The 20,980-nt window shown below is 39.7% G+C and overlaps 1 protein-coding gene across 1 annotated transcript in view; it reads left to right on the top strand.

Moving 5' to 3' along the window:
* TLN2 (talin 2) overlaps positions 1 to 20,980 on the top strand; it is a 569,404-nt gene that overhangs the window by 81,325 nt on the left and 467,099 nt on the right. Inside the window, exons 3-4 of the mRNA XM_069098382.1 lie at positions 16,418 to 16,546; positions 20,771 to 20,829. The gene's annotated coding sequence lies outside the window, so the exon portion shown is untranslated. The remainder of the gene's footprint in view (positions 1 to 16,417; positions 16,547 to 20,770; positions 20,830 to 20,980) is intronic.

The raw sequence follows: 20,980 nt of genomic DNA, 5'->3' as shown, positions 1-20,980 counted from the left end.
GCTAGGAGGGAATGCTGAAGATCATTTAGTCTTTCATTTTTATGCATAAGGAAACAGACACAGTGAGTGGTGAAATGACTTGCCCACAGTCATAACAACTAGTTAATAGCATTGATCCTTCAAATGAAAAAAGGAAACTACTTCCTCACACCTATTCTTTCCCCTACGCCCCCCAAGAAAATGAAAAAGAAAGATGGGAAGGAAGGAGAGGAAGAAGGAGAAAAAAAGGGGGGGAAGGATAGAGAAGGAAGGGAGTGATGGAGGGAGGGTAGAAGACAAGGAAGAGGGAGAAGGAAAGGAAAGTAGGAAGAGAAGGAAAGAAGGAAGGAAAGGAAGGAGGGAGAGGGAAAGAAGAAAGGAAGGAGGGAGGGAAAAAAGGAATGAAGGAAAGGAAGGGAAAAAGGAAGAAAAAGAGAGATGGAAGACTGATGGAGGGAGAAAAGGAAGGAAAGGAAGTATGGAAGGAGGGGGAAGGAAAGAAGGGAGGAGGGGGAAGGAAAGAAGGGAAACACAAGGAGAGAAAGAAGGGAGGGAAGGAAGGAAAGAAGAGAGGACAGAAGGAAGGAAAAAAGGGAAGGAAGAAAGGAAGGGGGTGGATGGGTTTGGCCAAGATTTGTGGCATCCCTTTCTTATAATCTCATCACAGATCTTCTGACTGTTTACTTACCATGCTTTGTATTAGTTCCTGACTCCACTCTCTTCTTTAATCATGGAATCCCAGAGTTGTAAGGGCCCTCAGAGAATATTGGTGCAACCTGTATCTGACCAAAAATCCCTCAAAACATGCTATAGACAGATGAATCATATAAGAGCATTGGATGATCGAATGAATGCAGGTCTCGGAGTCAGAAGACCTTAGTTTGAGAACCCATCCTTTTATTAGCCACATGACCAGGGTCAAGCTGAGCCTCAGTTTCCTTATCTGTAAAATGGAGATCATACTTATGCTCCCTTGCTTAACAGTGTAGTTGTGATAATCACATGAATAAATACAAAAGCTTTCAATGGAATAATGTCAGGTGATATTTTTATATTGAGAGGTTACTTGGTGAAGTAGAAAGAGGCTTTTCAATATGGGGCTGAATTAGTATCCCAGCTCTGACACACATACACTCTCTAGTTAATCCAGGACAGTTCACTTAAACTTTCAGTGCCCTAGGCAAGTCTCCAAGATTATGAATTGTAAAACAATTGTAGATCTGCATTCATAGAGGGCATTTCTTTACCTGGAGCTGCCTGTTCCAATGAAATCACAAGTCTGGACCAAAATAAATAATAGGTATGCTGTTTTTGTTGCTATTTTAAAAAATGACTTGTGTGACTCAAGGATAGGATCCTTATCCTTTCCCTCATCCATTCTTTAAGTCCTGCTTTATAGGAGAAATAGTCACTGGCCAAGAGAAGCTTGTCTGGTGAGAGAGGAGATGAGTCAGGGAATGAAGTGTCTGTGGGGGTATCTTGAGACAAGTTGGAGTAGAAAAGTCTCTGTTCTTTGGCAGGCAAACAATAAGAAAATGATCCCCTCTTGGACTCTTTTATACTATGATATTTTGCTTGGACTCTTCCCTCACAAATTTGGCCATGAAAGAATTTGTAGTTTTTCTTTTTTTCTTCTCGATGTTTAGAGATCTCTGCTTTTCAGATCTCTTTCTCATGCCACCTTCCAGTGGAGGGGCAAAACTGTCTTTCTTGTGATCGACAACTGCCAGGTTTTCTATATCATTAAGTATGATAGGACTTCATATGTTAAGGGTTTGACTGGGTAGTAATCTCCTTTTTATTTTAGTCTTTTTCTGATTGGAAGGGACAAGGTACCCAGAGACCATTGCAATGACACATTCCATTCGGTCCCCCTCCTCCAAAAAAGGGCAGAGGAGAAATCAGGATTACAGTTGTGTTTACCAGCTGCTTCTAACATCACCTAATGCCTCATAACCACTCCTTAAACAGCAAAAGACTGGCCCGAGTGCAATTTCACACGAGTTCCCAAGATGGTACATTAATAAAGTACAGTAATAAGAGTTCTGCCATTTGTTTCTGTGTATAGCTCCTAATGTTTAGTATGCCACATAGTAAACATTGCATCTCAGAAACGTCTCCTGATGAAAAATCTCATGGAAATGTGTGCATGGTATTTTTTGTCTGTAAGTTAGAAGGCAAATGTCTTATTCTGATTTTATTGGGTCTAAATATGGTGGGTATTTTTTTAATGTGCTGTATGAATTTGCATAACCAATAAATCAGAGGACTGACTTATTTTACAAAAAGATTCTTTGACTGGCAAAAATGAATCTCCATTTTGTTCTCTTTATATAGGTTGATTCCCATGTGTATCTGACATAAAATGCAGTTTTCACTGGACATTTCTGTTGTATAAAGTGAGACAAATCTACATCCTTTCCCTAATGATTCTCTGTAATTTATTTGGTGCAGAAAACAGTTCGGCTTGATCAAAAGTTCAGTTAACAGGGGCCCATTCCATGCAACTTTACATGCCTTGGGAGTGCTATGCTATACAGAGTACTGATTCTTTAGGACAGGGGTTCTGACCTTATTTGTGTCATGGACCCAGTTTTAGGGGATGCCCCTGGATGTTATAGGCTTAATAAACTGTAAAGGAAACTCTTTGCAGGACTGGCAGAGCACACTGACCAACACCCTGTTTGGAAACCCAGGGAAACCAAAGCTGCCCATCTGTGCTCTGATTGTTGACCAATGAGTCATCTTCTCCTCACCCTTTGGCTCAAGTTTGCTCAGCATGGGAGCTTGCCTGGGTCTCTGCTACAGGTAGTGTCAAACTTTGGGGAATGGAGAAAAATCCGTTTATTTGGAAATAAAATTTAATTTATTTTCAGGAAAGGGTGGAGATAGCTCTTTAGATAGGATGATGAGAAAAGAAAAAACAGAAAGAAATTTTGGAGCAATGGGTGTGACTTTAGCAAGTCGAGTCCAATTGGCCCTTCCTTGGAGAAGACAGCTTGGTATGAAACTGATGGTAGGAATGGTTGGAGGTTAGGGAGCTGGTTACCATCCAGTGAGGGGAAGGATTGCTAGGGATTTTTATTTTCCTCTTCCTTATTTCTCATATTTAATTAAAATACCCTTGTTTGGAAGTTTTCTAACTTTGGTGAAGAGTCATCCTGACCACAAGATAGCCACCCCCATAAGGAGGCGGATGTGGAAGGGAAAGACCTAAATAATTTGAGACTCCTGAGAATTCCCTTTTTTTATTGTAAGAGTCTGTTAAAACTGCTGCTGCAAGAGATTTGTAGCCAAAATATGTAGATTTCTTCCTCAGAATTGAGGAAGCCCTCATCACCCTCCAGGCTCCAGTGCCTGTCACAATGCCTAGCACGAAATAGGCACGTGGGGGTGGCTAGGTGGCACAGTGAATAGAGTATTGGCCTTGGAGTCAGGAGGACCTGAGTTCTAATCTAGCCTCAGACACTTAACACTTAGTAGCTGTGTGACCTTGGGCAAGTCGCTTAACCCCAATTGCTCTGCCTTCCCCCCCTCCAAAAAGCAAAAGCAAAAAGAAATAGGCATTTAATAAATACTTGCTGATTCAATTATTTAGTTATTACTAATCAGTGTTACTAATGTGGAAGGAAGAGTCAGTAAAACCAACTCAGTCTTACTGGACTTCATTTATTTAAAGTGTTCTTATGAGGACCCACAGTATCTTCACTCTGACTTCTGGCAGCTCTAGATGAAGAGAAATTTGAGGTACCCTAAAGGCATACAGTTTTCTCCCCGTTTTGTTACTGATTTTTCCCTTCTTATTTTTGAACAGCCAGATCTCCTGATCATATGGTCCTAGATTTAAAGCTAGAAAAGTCTTTAGAGGTCATTGAGTTCAATCTCCTCATTTTTCAGATGAGAAACCTGAGTCCTAGAGAGGTTAAATGACTTGCCCCTGGTCATCACACTGCCTGCCTCAGTTTCCTCAACTGTCAAATGGGGATAATAACAGCATCTACTTCGAAGGGTTGTTGTGAGTGTCGAGAATATTCATAAAGTACTTAGCAAGGTGCTTGGTGCATAGTAGGTGCTCATGTCATGCTTTTCCTCCTTGCCTTCTTTATCAGCCTGAAGTATCATTTGAATCCTGGCTCCCAAGCTAGCACTTTATTTACTGTATACCATTTTCAGATGTGAGCTTTGAGAGACACTGTCCTTGTTCATTTTCTGCTGTAGACAAGTCAGCTGCCTGCCATTTTACCTGGGTTGTTTGACCAGCCTTTGAGCCATACTTCTTTTAATAAGCACCCATTAGATAATACTTACTATTATTATTATTTTGGAGGAGGAAGGGCAGGGCAATTGGGGTTAAGTGACTTGCCCAAGGTCACACAGCTAGTAAGTGTTAAGTGTCTGAGGCTGGATTTGAACTCAGGTCTTCCTGACTCCAGGGCCGGTGCACCACCTAGCCATCCCCATAATACTTATTATTAATCACCATCATTATGATCATTATGGTGCAGGATACTGGCAGTAGGCACTGAGGTTTCAAGGACAAAAAGAACCAGCCCCTGCCCTTACTGAGCTTGCATTCTACTGACTACTCTACCCATAGTCTTGCTGGTAGTCCATAGTGTGCCTGTGTCTCTCTCCAGTATGTGCGAGGCACAACGTTAAGTGCTGGGAATGCACAAACAGAAATGAGACAGTCTACCACTTTATACTCAAGCTCATTTACACTTTATGACTAAAGTTGGACTGATTTGACATTTACCTCATGTGGAATCTGGTCACCAGGAAAATGCTTCAGCCTGGGTTTTTTTTCCCCCCTCCAACTGTTATTGTTAGGCTAAGCATATTTTAAGACACTTGGTATGCCTGCTGATTGATAAGACATATTTAAATTAGCTGTAAGTGTATTTGTTTACTATGGCACATGGGCACTTTGGCTCTAATTAAGTAATTAGAAATATGCCTAGACATTTCTTGCCTTGTTGTCAATTGGGTGCTTTATTTAGGATTAGTTTTTACTGCTGTTATGTTAGCAACCAAATAACGCAGACTCTTAGATGGGGATGTTGATGTATCACACTTGTAATGTTGACTTTACCCACAGATCCTTTGCAGTTAAGAGCAAAGTGAAACTATTCTTGCCCTCTGTTCTCTCACCATATTAACACCATCCTTCTGTTGGCCAAGTAGAGGACTCATGACCAAACTCCTCCTTCTCTTCATCATGACTTGGTATTTGGAGCTGCTGCGAGAAAAACTGTAGCCCTAAGATGTTAGCCCTCTCTTTCCAAATGACATCATGAACATGCTTGTATAATTGCTCGCTGGAATTTGCTGGCTGAGTTTTGGTAATTGTTGCATCTCCTCTCCTACTTTATTGCTTTATGTCTGTCCTGGCAATCTTGTGGTCAGTTTCTTGAAACAAATCAAATACTGGTTCCATGAAAATGAAATGCCAAGTCTTGCATTTCTTGGAGTTTGTTGCAGGAGCCTGTCTCTCTTTCCCTTCTAGCTTTAGAAAAAAAAGTTGGAGCAAGTTCCCTCTTCTCCCTCACTAACCCCCTTCTTCTCACCTTTTCTTTCTCCTTCCTCTAGTTCTGTAATGCAGTCTTTCTTTGCCTAGTTTGCCTGTGGCAGTGAAGAACAGGGAGAATGAGAGACCCCCCTCTGCGTTCAGTGGGGAAGTTGTACAAACTGTAGAAGTGTGTTCCACACGCGGTAAAGTCATGGAGGTAGTTTTAAGAGATTGAACCTTTGCTTCAATCACACAAATTATATACCTCTTTCTCCAAGTGAGACTTTCATCTGCATAAGAATTAACTCACTATGTACATTTTGTTTTGTTAAACACAAAGGATTAAAAATAGCTTAAAAAAACACCTTTGTTGTTAAAGGAATGTGTATTTGAAGTCAGTAACAAGTACTGTATTAATCATAATGAGAGCTCACATTTTGATAGTGATGTCAGCTTTGTGAAGGGAGTTCTTCACAAACAACCTTTCAGCGTAGGTAGATTGAAAAGTAATAGCCATGTTTTACATATTTGGAAACTGAAGCTCAAGAATGTTTAGGTGATATTTGCTCCAAGTCATACAGAAAAGATTGAAACTAGGCCTCAAAACCCAGAGAACCATCTGCTCTCAGAAAGTTAACACCTGATATGTAGACTCAGGGAAGTCACTGGAAAATACGTGATATTTTGTCCCCTACAAAACAAGGAAAATACCAATGTTATAATGTATTTTGTGGGAGGACTAATGTAATTTATAAATACTTTAAAATATAAATATTGAGTAACATTTGTGGTCTTATTTAATCTACTTGTTTTCTTGGGGTGTTTTTTGTGTGTGCTGTGAATACTATTAACAATATATTGCTTATACACGAATGCTTTTTATCACCTGATCTATATGAATACTTCCAGAACTTGTGAAGATCACAACTTGTACAAGTGTTTTTGTTTATGGGCTTGCATAAATCATCCGTGGAAGATGTAGTCACTTGCTGGAGTGGTCTTCCATTGCATGGCCTAATACTTTTGTGGCTACAAGTACAACATTCAGACTATCCACTAGTGATTCCACATTCTTCCTCCATGTCCATTACAACTCCTTTTCTTATCCTACTTGCCATAAATAATGTTTTTTTTAAAACTTTTTATGTACAAGTCATACATTATTATCTTTAGAGATATGATGTTGCCTACTTACATCCACCATACATCTTTCCTTTGTGTTATCTGCCATTTTGATGTTTTGGACGTCATTTTGTTCCATTGTTTACAGTCATCTGCAACTACTGAGAGATGGGTTTATTGAAAGTGTGATACAGCTTCCTAAATGCAATCACCGTTTCTCTTCCCCTTCCTTTAAATTTCTGGATCCAACTCATTGTTTCTCTGTAGTGCCTGTCTAAGATATTTGAAATGAAAAATTAAGCAATATACATTCTTTATCCACTTGTTTTTTCCTACGCATATTATTAGGCTAATATCTCTTTAGGCCAGGGGTGGGGAATCATGTGGCCCACTAGGTCCTCAAGGGCAGCCCTTTAATAGAATACAAACCAGTCAAAGGGCTGCCCTTGAGGACCTAGAGGGCCACATGTTGTCTCAAGGCTAAAGGTTCCCCACCCCTGCTTTTAGGTAGTTGTGGAATTCATCTGTGGAGGCCCTGTAGTGGTATGGGCTTAATGGAGTCAGTGTAATGTTGTTCATTGGAAAGAGTTCTGGGTCTGGAGTTATAGATCCTGGGATCAAATTGCCTTTGATACTTACTGCCTGTGGGACATTTGGCAAGTCACTTAACTTACCTGGGTTTCAGTTTTCTCAGGTGTAAAATGAAAGTATTGGACTAGGTTATCTCTGAGGTTCCTTCCAGTGCTTGCTTTATGATTCGCTTTTCCTAAAGGATAATAATAAAGGAATATCTGGAAAACCTCTATAAGGAATCCATCTTTCATTTGGACTTTGTCCCAGGGTGTCCTGTATGACAGCAATGAATACCTTTGGGGAGCATATCTCTTTTCCTTCTTTTATGGCAAGGTAGTGGATCTTTGAACAAAACTACTTGATTTGCATATGTCTGGGAATCTTGTATGAACTTAGCATATGAATGGAAGACACCTGACTGCAAGAGGCTTTTAAGGAAGGAGTCTTTTTTTTTTTTAAATTTGTTTACATATGTGTATGTGTGTATGCATATGTATGTCATATACATACATACATATATGTATTTGTGGAGCAAGAAAATACAAGTTAGGATATAAAATTAGCTATGACAGTATATTTCCTAACTGAATTGTCATATATAGTAATATGGAAGGAGAACTTAATTTGGAGTCAAAAGTTAGAGGTTTAGGCATGGCTAGGCAGTGCAGTCAATAGAGTACCAGCCCTGGAGTCAGGAGGACCAGAGTTCGTCTGGCTTCAGACATTTAACATTTACTAGCCGTGTGACCTTGGGCAAATCACTTAACCCCAACTGCTCTGCCTTACCCCTTCCAAAAAGCCCCCCCCCCCAACAAAAAGAAGTTATAGGTTGAAATCCCGGCTATACTACTTACTACTTGTATAATTTTGGGAAAATTACTTAATCTAGGGCTGTCTCCTTATCTATAAAGCGAACGGGTTGTACTAGATGGCCTTTAAACTTCCTTCTAGCTCCAAATCTGTTCTTTCTCCTATGATCTTGTGAGTTTCCATATGTAATATATAAGTATAGGATGAATTCTTTCTCAGGACCGAGATTTGATGGCCTCTTAGAACCCTTTTAACTCTGAGATCCTTAATTCTCTGTTATTATAGTGACCCCTTCATACTCTAAAATTCTACAATTTTTTTGGGGGGGGAGGGGTTATATCGCCAAGGCAATATTCACAGAGATGGCAACTATGAATATGTCAACATAGTTCTGAATTGCAAAATATAACAGACTTTCCATATAGGAGACAGAAGCAGAACATTTATTCAGATTCTAGAAAACCAGATCCCAACACCAGAAAATCAAATCTATAATAGCAACAAAGAAATCTATACTCAGTAACACTGCAGAGAGTGACACCATCCCAAAGCCTTCCCACAAACACTTGCAAGCCTAGCTGCCTCCTTGTCTGAGTTCTCTCTTCCTTCTGGTCTAACTGCTCTGACTCCTAGCTTCCTCTCAGCTCTGCTCCACCATTTTGCAAACTCCTCCCACCACAAGACTCCTTGTGGTTTGGCCTATTAAGGGACTGGGAAGATCTTCAAATTCCCTTAGGCCTATGAAGGGGCAGGGAAGATCTTCAAATTTCCATTACCATTGGTGGGGCGGGGCAGTGAGGCAATCTAGGTTAAATGACTTGCCCAGGGTCACATAAAATTCTGTGTTTTTTAGAGAGAATCTAGTCCAGAGATCTCTACCCTTTTTGTGAAGCCACTTTTTTGTTCCCCTCATGTTTTAAGATACCCAAATTAAAGAATGGCCCATTTGGTATGTGGACTGGTGGTGGCAGGGGCAGGGGCACTTATTATTAACACCTCTACTATCTTCCCTATTGGGAAATCTGGCAAACCCTATAATGAGGCATGGCAGGGAGAAAGGGGTGTGGCACTAGCAATAATTGCCTTGGAGGTCTACTAGTAGATCTCAGTCTATTTGCTGGACACCCCTGATGTAGTCTGTTCCTCTTATTGTATAGAGAGGTGTAGGGAAGGGTGGGAAGTTAAATGACATATTAAAAGAACACAGCTAATTAATTAGTGACAGAATTGGAACAAGAGTTCAGATCTCAAATCTTCTATTTCAGTCAGTTTTTCTTCTCTTACACAAAAGTGGCTGACTATATTTAATATATTTATGATGCTACTTAAATCTGCATATTTGTCTCTTGTATCAACTTTGGCCTTTTTTTTTTTTCCCTTTACTTCAATATATATGTGAGTTATTCCATCTCTTAAATGTAGGATTGACACTCTCCCCTTCAGATTCCAAAGATAAAATGAACACAAAGGCCATTTGTATTTCTAAGGCAAAGGCAAGCCAATGAACTAAACACAGTTGGCTTCTTGACAGTTTCCCAAGAGTGGACTCCGTCCTTATTTATTTATAACTTCTGGTTTAAGATTTGGGCCATGGATGATATTGGCTGCATTGCCTTCTTGCCTATTAAGCTTGTGCATATGGTCTGGAATTGGGGATTGACCTCAGCAGGCCAGGAATCTGCTTTGCTCCTTTTCTAGAGCCTGGGTGGGAAAAAAAAAATTAAAATAGAGATCACTGGGGCACTAGACCTAGAGTCAGAGACCTGGATTTAAACCCCAGTTCTCTGTGTCTCAACACGTTTGATATTTAACCTTCCTGGGGTTAAGTCTGTAAAATGAGTAGGTTCGACCAGATATCTGTTACGGTCTCTTCTATCTCCAAAGCCTATGTATTATCTTTATGATTCTACAGAATACATCCTTTAGACATATGAGAATTTGTGGGGGCCAGGGAGGGGAAGACATTAAACTTTATCCCCTTTTTAAGTTGAATAAACTTAACTTGATCTTTAATGGCCAATTGGCCAATAGTGATAATGATAGTTTTTATTTCACTTTTATGGTTTGCTAATATACACAATCTTTCAAGATCCTTACAATAACTATTAAGGATGTAGTACTGTATAAAGATTATTACCTTTCCTCTTTCCACAAATGAGTCTCAGAGAAGGTAAGTGACTTGTCCAGGCCCACACAGTCATTTGCTGGAACTTGATCCAAAGTTGCTTTTTGACTCCCAGTTCACTCTACAAATCTTTGTGATCCTTTTTCTAGACCCTTCTTTGAGCTCTTGGGAGGAAATACTGATCAACTTAAAAGCTGTTTAAATATAGAACAGATGTTAAGGCAAATTCTAAAGTGGGGAAATTATGGATGTCTCCTAGTATGCCTCTTAGAAAATACCTAATGATGGTTGTGGATTTTGTGAAAGGAGGGTTACAAGTTCTGGGTGGAGTAGGTGTCATAAATGCCAAGTGTCCCAGAGAGAGAGAGAGGCAGGAAAGAGACCAGGTAGGAAGAATGGAAAGTATTTTTTATATGCTCCTTAAAATTCCTGTTTCATTTTGTTTCTAAAGTGTGTGTGTTATGATGGATTTCATTTCTAAAATGATTCAGTGTTACAAAGGAATTGCCTTTTGATGTTGAAATGTAAGGCTGCCCTTTAAAAAGTACTGTCATGTGCTTCAGGGCACAGATATTCTTCCTGTCAGTTGGGAGCCTTGGGTCTGCTGATGAGGGAAAGACTGATTTAAAAGAATGTAAATAAGGCAAGTGCTGACCCTGAAAATTTCAGTCAGAATTTGCTTTATTCAGGGCAAGTTAAGTATGTGACACCATAAAAATAATTTACAGCATTTTCATGGAAGCTGGGATGGGTGATGATGATAATGTGTTTTTAAAAATTTATTTTCTTGGCATGTCACTGACCTAGAATCCTAACCAAATAAAAAACACTTGTATGTTGGAAAAAGGCCTCCCCCCTCCAAAGGCTTTTAGATGGGGTGTGGTGGGGGTGGTCAAATATTGCTTCCTTAGTTTATTTAAAATATTTAAGTATATGACTTACTCTCTGACTCCTCTACTGACTCCTCATTTGAAATCAAGGTCAAAAACATTTCCACTTACAACCAGTCCATAAACAAATGTTTGGCTCTTTTTTTCTGGCAAATAAAATATCAAAACCACTAGTAGGCTCAATCTCATTTCAGTTGATTCTGAAAAATAAAGGGAAAAGAGTGATCTTTCTCAAAGAAACCTAAGTCTCTAGGTGAATCTATAAATTTATTCCCTTAACAAGTCACTGTAGCCATAGGCTGTGCTACTGATAAAGGAGAATATCCAGCTACAATTTTGATTTGCATGAGCTTTTTTCTAGGTCCACCACTATAGAGTCCCTAGATTAGCATTCCAGAGAGTCTGCTCTTCAGACCAATAAGGAAATAGAAGCCTGAGCAGATGGGCTCAAATAATTAAATGCTTGATGCTGATGGCTTGTAGAGAAGAAAAATTTCTTCTGGTGTAGACATCCCGTTCACAGCCTCCATCAGAGGCTAACAATTTCTTTCATCTTGAGTGCCACCTGTGGGGCTCACTAAGGACCCTCTGGCCTGGGCAAGATAGAAGGAAGAAACAGAGAAGCAAAAGAGTTAAGAGGGAATATAAATAGAGGAAGGAAAGGCAAAAGTCAATTGTGGGAGGCAAGAGAAAAAGATACATTTCAGGAGGAATCTTAGATAACGAATGGATGGCATAGGTTACCCACTCCTGACTTATGCACTGATTTTCTCTAACACTTGGTTTATTTTTGTTCCCCTTTTTAGTGTTCTTCCCACTTAAATCTCTTTATGAGATTTTATTTATAGCCGAAAAGCAGTCACTTTAGTTGACTCTAGGCTAATAGATAATGTTAGTAATGTAGGCACTTGATTGGTCAAAACTCTGGTGACAGCATTTCCATAGTAAGGTTTTAATATTGGCAGTGGTTATAACAGGCATTTGTGATTATTTTGATACATATAGTAGACTCATTGGCTAATAATACCTTCTGATTATTACCAGCCAGTAAGTAAAAGCTCTACTATTAAGATCTTGGGGGAAACTGTTTGAAAACCTTGCCTCTCCCAACCCCAAATGGTGCTTTGATCTTTGTAATATTCTTGAGTTTTCAAAGTTAAACATAAACTGGATTGTTTCCCTACTGAATTGTGTTTGTGCATGTTGCTAAAAATTCTTCTTTTCAGTAATTCAAGGGAGCCGATGTGTTGGTATGTCTTTCAGTGATGCACATTGCAATTGAACTATGCCTTATGCTGAGTCTTTCCCTGTACATCTTTCACTGAAAAAGTATTTGTTAAGCATCTGCTATGTTCTAGGTACTGTGCTAGATGCTGGGGACAGAAATACATAGAGTGATCCTTACCCTCGGAACTTTTTGTAGATGAGTGCCTTTTGTCGTAGAGTTGTCTTTTTCAGTCACATCTGACTCCTCATGACCCCATTTGGGGTTTTCTTGGGAGAGATATGGCAGTGGTTTGCCATTTCCTTCTCTAGGTCTTTTTAAAAATGAGGAAACTGAGGCAAACAGGATTGACTGACCTGCCCAGGGTCACATAGGTAGTAAGTGTCTGAGATCAGGTTTGAACTCAGAAATATGAGTCTTCCTTACTTAAAGGCCCCCTCACTCTACTGAGACCTAGCTGCAATCCAGAAAAGGAGTTTTTGTCTGGGAAAAGCACAGGAATGGTGAGTGGTGTCATAGGGCAGTTAATTGTCCCAGTGGTACCAATAATAGCAAATGTAATACTGAACTAACTGACTATTCTCATAGCAAGAAGTGGAAGGGGGTGGTGGTAGAGGATATATATGTGGCCTGACAGGGCAGCTGGCAAGAGGTCCAGCGTGGATGAATGAGAAGCATGACCCGGGTGAGGAGTTGGCTAGATATAGTCAATTAAATTAGTTTGCCCACATTCACTTGCCAAACAAGACAGCTCAGCCTCACGTTGGAGCTCTAGAGCTAAGTGGATTAATTCATACAAGAAGGGGTGATCTTTGTAGGTTTGACATAGGTAGGGGCGGGATTGTCAAAGGGAAGATGAGAAGATGGCTGTTGTGGATGGATGGGCTGAGGGCTGCTCTGTCCACTTGGGCACCTAGCTGCTGGGAGCTGGGTTCAATTCCTGCCTCAAATACTTACGGGTTTCATAATTTTGGGTCAGTCACTTAACCTCTCTGTGCTTCAGTTTTTTTCATCTGTAAAATAAGTTGGACTTGATAGCTTCTAGAATCCCCTATACCTTGAAATAGACTTTCCCTAAGATCCTTATAATTTGCAGAGGCTTCTGCTGGGAATAATTCTCTCCCTCATCTGCAATAGTTATCTATTAATAGTGGCAGCTGAAGGGCTAATGGTGCCAGTTGGGATAGTCAGATTTTTCATATAGACACTTGTCTATTTGAAACAGGACTGAGATGTCTAAGGGACGTTGGTAGATAATTGAAGGTCTAGATCAAATTATTGAAATAATCACTTTAAGGGAAAAGATACTTTTTAATTGATAGCATTCAGTAATACTCAAACCCCCAAATTATATTCACAGTGTGGTAAGGTCATGAATATAAAAAAATGAAAAAAATACACCTACATATTCCTAACTTGCTTTAGAAGAAACCAAATTCTAGATGATGACCTAAACTGACATTCAAGCATTCTTAATGGAATATAGATGGGTTGTGAAATGACTCACATAACACTGAAATTAAAAAAAAAAACAGTAACAACCAAAAAACATGAAAATTACTGTTCCTATTATTATATCAATCAATCAGGAAACACTAATTAAGAACCTTCTAAGTGTCAAGCACTGTGCTAAGCTCTAGGGATACAAAGAGGCAAAAAAGAGTCCCTGCCCTCAAGGACCTTACAATCTATTGGGGGAGAGAATCTGCAGACAAATATACAAAACAAGCTCTATACAGGAGAAATAGGAAATAATTGACTGAGGGAAAGTGCTGGGATTAAGAGAGGCTGGGGAAGGCTTCCAATAAAAGATAGGATTTTAGTTAGGACTTAAAGGAAGCCAAGGAATCAGTGGGTAGGGCTGAGGAAGGAGAGCATTCCAGGCATTGGGTGACAGCCAGGGAAAATGCCTGCAGCCTAGAGAGGGAGCGTCTTGTTCTTGGATCAGCCAAGAGACCAGTGTCACTGGACTGAACAGTATGTATTATATTAGGGTAGATGCAAATTTCCCTCTTACAGACAAGAATTGCCTTGGTCCCATGAGAAGTTTTGAATTGTTCAGGGTCACTCAGGTATAATTCTAAAGCCAGTACTGAACCCAGATGTTTTTGATTCCACCAGAGCCGGGTCTTTCTCCTTCCTGCTGTGTTGTCCTACTTATGCTGACTATATGCTTGTTTAAAGGTATTACTGAATATGCCCTTATCATCCAATTAGGTTAGTTTCTTTCTTGAGGAAATCTGAGCAAAGAGACTGTCTCTGAGGCACAAATAAATCCTTTGTTTTTGCTTCTCCTGGAAGGGAAATAACTTCCTAGGGAGCCCTGAGGTGGGGAAAAGGAAGTTGGCTCTGGTGGTGATGAAAACAGAATTCTTTTCCTCACCCTCTCATCTGCTTAACCCCAAAGCACACATGTACACTACAGCTTCATATATGTAGATTTGGTAAACCGACTCTCCCCACCAATGAACTTACGCATATGCATTCTTGTGGAAATAGTGCCCTTTTTGTTACATCTCTCCTTGCTTTCCCTTCAAATAGACCCCAATATTTATTTTAATCAGATTTAGTTTGAAAAAATGTTGGGCAAGACATTAAGCATGATTCTACTCCAGAAATTTTTACTTCCTTAAGGGATGTTTCCAGGGATTTACATCCATTATTAGGCACTGAATTTAGCTGCTCTATTTCCCTAGTGATACAGAATATTACTATCAGTTTCTTCTTTTAGTTCTGACCAAGGACCTTGATTTAAATGAATTTGAATTTTTATATGGTGACTAATTCCTTATGGATAAGCAAGGGTCTTGACTTTTGTCAAGGCTTTTAGCCAGGTCTCAGAAGTTTGGCTGAAGGGCCTGGTCAGTTGCAGGAGCCAGTCTGGGTCATAAGCCAGACATCAAACAAGGATTTCTGGAATCCATTTCCTGATGTGGTCATTTCTTGGTGCCTTGGTCAAGATAGGGGTGGAAACAGTGGATTTCTCTATGTGTGAGCCATCTGTGGCTAGTCTTTGAGAGGAATCCTGCTTCTAAATGGCTGGGCTGTATTAGGCACCATATAAGTAGAGAAGGAAGATGTCTTCCTCCAAAACAATTATTTGAAAAAGCCCTTTGTCTAGGATAGTCAGGTCATTTTTCTTTATCTTTTTTTTTTTTTAAGTAGAGTGAGTATTCTATTGAGAGACAGCATGAGAGTAGTGACTTAGAAAGATGGTCTTGGGAACAGATGTTTGTTCAAGTCTAGTCTCTGATGCTGAATGACACTGGGCAAGTCACCTAACCTCTTGGTGACTCAGGTAACCATTTTCAAAATGTAAGTTGCAGAGCAGATGCTAATCTTCATTGATAGAGTTTCCTTATGAGGATCCCTCAATATTGATGAAATCATAGATTCAGTCAAAAAGAAATTTTTTTGAGTGGGGAAAATGACTTGCCCAAGGTCACACAGCTAGTATGTGTGTCAAGTGTCTGAGGCTAGATTTGAACTCAGGTCCTCCTTACTCCAAGACTGGTGCTCTATTCACTGTGACACCTAGCTGCACCGGGTCAAAATTAAGGGGAAAAAAAAATGGCTGTCCCTAATGTCTACTTTCCCATAGAGCAAAGTGTAAATAAGAAACCAAAAGCAAAACACATTGATCATTAATGGCAAAGTACACCTCAGTTTGTCTTTGCTGAGAGAAGGAAAACATACTTCACTGTTTGTTGGTGACTGCATTGATCAAAGTTCTGATGTTTTTCAGTGTTTTCCCTTACATCATTGTAGTCATTGTCTACATGGTTTTCTTGGTTCTGTCTCACTCTGCATAAGTTCATACAAGTGTTTCTCTGAATTCTTTGTTTCTTTTGGCATGATAATATTCAAAAAGTTTTGCTTGAAACTTGATAATTTTGTTTATAGGGCTGATGTCCTGAATCAGTTAATCAACAGACATTGTGCAATAGTGACATTTATAAATAACAAATACTGATGCAGATTTATGATCATATCTACTTTGGAGTTTCTTCCAGTGATGTAAACCACTGCCCATCTATTTCTTCCCCTTCTGTGTGACTCTTGTCCGTGTCCTCCCAAAAACTCAGTACAGCTGGGTCTACCCAGATGTGGCTGAGACTTTTTTTGCTTCCTATGGACATCACAAGTTGGAGTACAATGACATTATCCTGTTCTGGTGCATACAGCGCATGCTGTTGATCACGGCCAACACATTGCTGTAGGAACTCCCCAACACTGAAGTCTCCCCAACGACTGGAGAAAACATCAAGGAGGTATTGGAAGACTTTACCAAAGACAGTGGGAAAACAAAAAAGGTAAGACTGCTCGTGGGGAGGAGGGTCCAGCTGGCAGAAGACCTCAAAAAAGTTAGAGAAATTCAAGAAAAACTAGACGCTTTCTTTGAAGCCCTCCCTCAGGAGAAGTAAATAATATAATCCCTACCAGCAACAGCTGCCTCTGAATACGGTGTATGAAGCAAACGTTTCTCATTCTTTGGTCTAGCCTTTCTCCTCGGAGAGCCCCATATATGGAAACACTGGTTGTCCAGGACACAAGTAATTTATTCTTGTTGGAGCCTCTTTAGTAACAACACCCCTTGTTTATGTTGTTGAAGTGACAGATTGGGAGACTACAGTGGTGACAGCATCACCATTGGTTCTTACCTTCTGATTTTAGTCTTACTTCCAGGGGCACAGGGTTCTCGCGATCCAGATAATGGTTTTACCCATTTCTTTTCCAGAAAATATTGCTCAGTCTTTGAAATAAAACCCAGAGCAACACTGTCATTTGTATATACAATAATCCTACTACCCTTCCCCTCCCCCCAAAAAGGGTATCCAAAGATATCTTTGGAACATTGTGCCTTGTGCATCTGTCTTGTCTTGCTTTTGTTACGTGGTAAGCTTACCTTATCTTCCAGTCATACAATTTCCTGATGATCTCTTTTACTCTTGTTCATCCCTCTTTGGAGCCCCTCCTTGGTTATTTGTTTAATGTGAACACGTTTCCTGTGTCCCTCTCTATTGCCCTCTATGTGGTATTGCTAGTAAGTAGCTTATATTTATTTAACATTTTACAGTCATTGTCTCTTTGGAGCTTTACAATAATCCCTTAAGGCAGGCATGGATTATTCTCCCTGTTGTACAGAAGAGGAAACTGAGGCTCTGAGAGGTTGGGATTTGCCCAGTATTTCATATATAGTAAAATTACAGTGTTGTGAATCAAACTAAGGTCTTCTAACTTAAAATCACATGTTCTTTCATTTATACTACACTGTATTTCTAAAGAGTGACTATCATGCTTGGCACTCTGAGAAATATATAATATAAGGCAGTATCTCTACTTTTAGGAGCTTACAAGTCTAGCTGGGAAAGTAAGATATATACAAATAAATAGAAAAAGGTATAATGTGAATAATATAATGTGAATAATGTGAATAAAAATCAACAGGTATAATATATTTCCATGTCTTGTTGAATTAAGAGACACAATCGCTTTTTATGGTAGGATAGAGGAAAAAGATTCAGAACGCTTTAATATTGGGTCTGCCATCATGAGATTCAGTTCCAATGAACAAGTGTTTATTAAGTGAAATACATTGTGCTGCCCAGCCACCTCCAGGGGCTTTATGAATAAATTGGTGAATCTCTGAATTCTCTAGGAGTCCAACCAAGGATAATGTATTCTTTTAGGCCAAATTCACTCTTTAGCTATAGAAATCAGGTCCCAGGACAAAAGAATTCACTTTACAGAACTCAAGGCTTTGTATAGAACTTTAGTATACTTTGACAGCACGCCCTCAGTTTCCAAGACCACCAGTTTGTAAACAATGATCTCCTCAGGAGAGATAGGCCTACCATGTAACAGTCATCATAAGGTGGTCACATGCTCCTAACTTCTATCATATCACAGCTAAACTCTTTTGCTTTGAATTTAGAAGCAGGCCCCAAACTTTAGAAGCCAAAAGATAATGAATGGAAAGATAATGGAAATGGAAAAGATAGATGGAAAGAAAAAAGAAAAGGACATGCTGGAGGGGCTGTGGGAAAACAGGCACATTAATGCATGGTTGGTGGACCTGTGAATTGATCCAGCCATTCCACAAAGCTTTTTGGAACTACACCCCAAAAAGCTATTAAAATATTCACATTTAGTGATACTGCTACTGGATTTATATCCCAGAGAGAGCAAAGAAGGAGGAAAAGGACCCTTGGTAGCCATGAATTGAAAACTGAGGGAGTGTCCATTAATTAGGTAATGGCTAAAAAATATGGTTTATGAGTGGTATGGAATACTTTTGTGCTGTAAGAAACAATAAAGGAACTGGTTTAAACAACTACTCGGGAAGACTTGTATAAACTGGTGCAAGGTAAAGCAGAACCCAGAGAACAAGTTATACAACAATAATATTTTAAGGACAATCAACTTGAAAGAATTAGCAACTCTGATTAACACAAAGACCAACCACAATGCCAAGGAACTCTTAATTCAATGTGCTATTCACCTCCATGTCTTTTGTTCGTCTTCCTCCTCTGGAATTTGTTTGAGATGACTATACATATTTGTAATTGCCTTTGTTTTTCTTGCCTTCTTAGAACTAAAATACTGTACAGTTGGAAAAGAAAAACTGAAGCCCCAAATGTTTGTTAAAATGTCACATAGCTATTAAATGGGAAAGTAGAATTAAGTCCAGATCTATTGATTTCCCATCCCGGGTCATTTCAACTATAATGTCTTGCCTCTTCCTGGATAGGTATTATTGCATGATACATTGTAGAGAAACTCTTTGGACTTATATTCTTCCCAGTTTTTCTAGCTTGTGAGCAGGTGATAATAAATTACAGAAGTAACAAATTATGAAGAATGAGTCTGCATGACTATAATTATTTGGCAGAGAGGCAGCTCTTCCCAGAGTTTGGTTCCCTAAAATGTGCCCCAACTTCCTTGAGGAAATTCTCTCATTATGGAGCAACTTTCCAGAGCAGGCCACAAAGGCTGCAGTCTCAGGAGATTTTGTACCAAGTGAGTCAGTCAGAGGCCAACCCCCAGGAAAACCTAGACTGGATCTGAGGAGGAAGGGAAAGTATCATAGGGTTTGGGGAGTTGGCTGAGATGGGATGAGGAAATGGGATTAGGGTAGGAAAGTTTTTATGACTCCTCTGAAGATCTTAGATTCTCAGTATGGGGGTATAGGCAATTGGCAGTCTTTTCTAAAGGTTTCTGAAAAAGATACCCTACCATGGAATTTCATCCCCTTTTCTATTGTTTGAAATTCTTTAATTTCCTTAGTCTTCCTTAAATCCTACTGATAAGAGATTCATTTGCATTTCTTTAAGCTCCTTTTAAAATGTGAGTTCAGATTCTGGACCACAGCTAGGGGTCTTGGTCATCTAGTAACACTTCAGTGTGAATTGGCTTAAATAGTTATCTTGTGTTTTAATGTCTAGTAGAAAGAAATCTGTGACCTAAAGGAAATAGGATTTTTTTTTTTTCTTTTTTGGAGGGGTGAAAACAGGGCTATTGGGGTCAAAGTGACTTGCCCGAGGTCACATGGCTAGTAAGTGTTAAAGTGTCTAAGGCTGGATTTGAACTCCAGGTCCTCCTGACTACAGGGCTGGTGCTCTATTCACTGCACCACCTAGCCACCCTGGAAATAGGATTTTTAATGAGAAATGGGTGAGGGTCAATGATTTGGAGACATGGGATATTTAGGAATGTGAAGCTAGAGAAGGACACAGCAAAATGGGAGAAAAATATACCGGGAGGTAGAAGAGAGGCCCAGAAATGAAGATAGGTGCCCTAGCTGAGTAAATTTTCAGTTTTGCCTAAGCCCCACTCTATCATGCATTCAGGCTGTCAGAGACACACAGTTAGACCATGACATAATCTGTGGGTTCTCAAAGGGAGTTGGGCATCCTTCTGGTCCTGGGCAGAAATATGGTATCCTATGGTTTAGAGCTGGAAGGGGACTCAGAAGGCATTTTGTTCACCTTCTTTATTTTCTTTTAAAAAATGTTCTTATTGATGTTTTCTGCTATTGACATCTCTGTAGTTATCTCAAGTATCTCTCCCTTTACTCATCCCAGAGAGCCATTCTGCATAACAAATAGTATACTTTTTTTTAGAGAGGAAAAAAATAGTACAACTGATTGATACATTGAAAAAGTCAGAAAATGTTCAATGAGTAACCTTCTACCTCCATGGAAGGGTAGGTCAGAAATTTCCTTTATTCTCTGGGCAGGGGGAGAGAACTAAGGTTCAAAGATGTCATGTCATGTATCCTGGGATTTGAATCTAGACCTTTCTAGGGGCAGCTGCTTGGTGCAGTGGATAGAGCATTGAGCTTGGAATCAGGAAGACCTGGGTTTATATTTGATCTCAGTTCTTCCTAGCTGTGGGACCGTGGGAAAGTAAATCACTTAGCTTCTGGTCTGCCTTAGTTTCCTCAACTGTAAAATTGCCCTTTCTTTTCTGCTTCTACAGCCATTTTTAGCGCTTTCAGTTCAATTTGATTCATTCTTCCATGTTTCCCTTGCCAGAGTAATTCAGAGGTGAGAAAAGAGAAAATACGGAAGTGGGAGTTTAAGAAAAAGAGTAGGTAAGGATTGACATTGGATAGAGCCTGTGCCTTTCTGATGTAAGCTGGGGGCCTGGTTAAGCCCTGTAGAACTGTTCAATGTCCCTTTCCTAGCACAGAGAGGGGTGTGTGTGTGTGTGTGTGTGTGTGTGTGTGTGTGTGTGTGTGTGTG

This window comes from Petaurus breviceps, unplaced genomic scaffold (genome assembly GCF_028583685.1).
Source record: "Petaurus breviceps papuanus isolate PSGF00001 unplaced genomic scaffold, PetGlider_PUasm1.0 37, whole genome shotgun sequence".
Taxonomy (NCBI): Eukaryota; Metazoa; Chordata; class Mammalia; order Diprotodontia; family Petauridae; genus Petaurus; species Petaurus breviceps.
The sequence above is the reverse complement of the archived record's forward strand: the minus strand, read 5'-3'. Positions and strand labels throughout refer to the sequence as shown.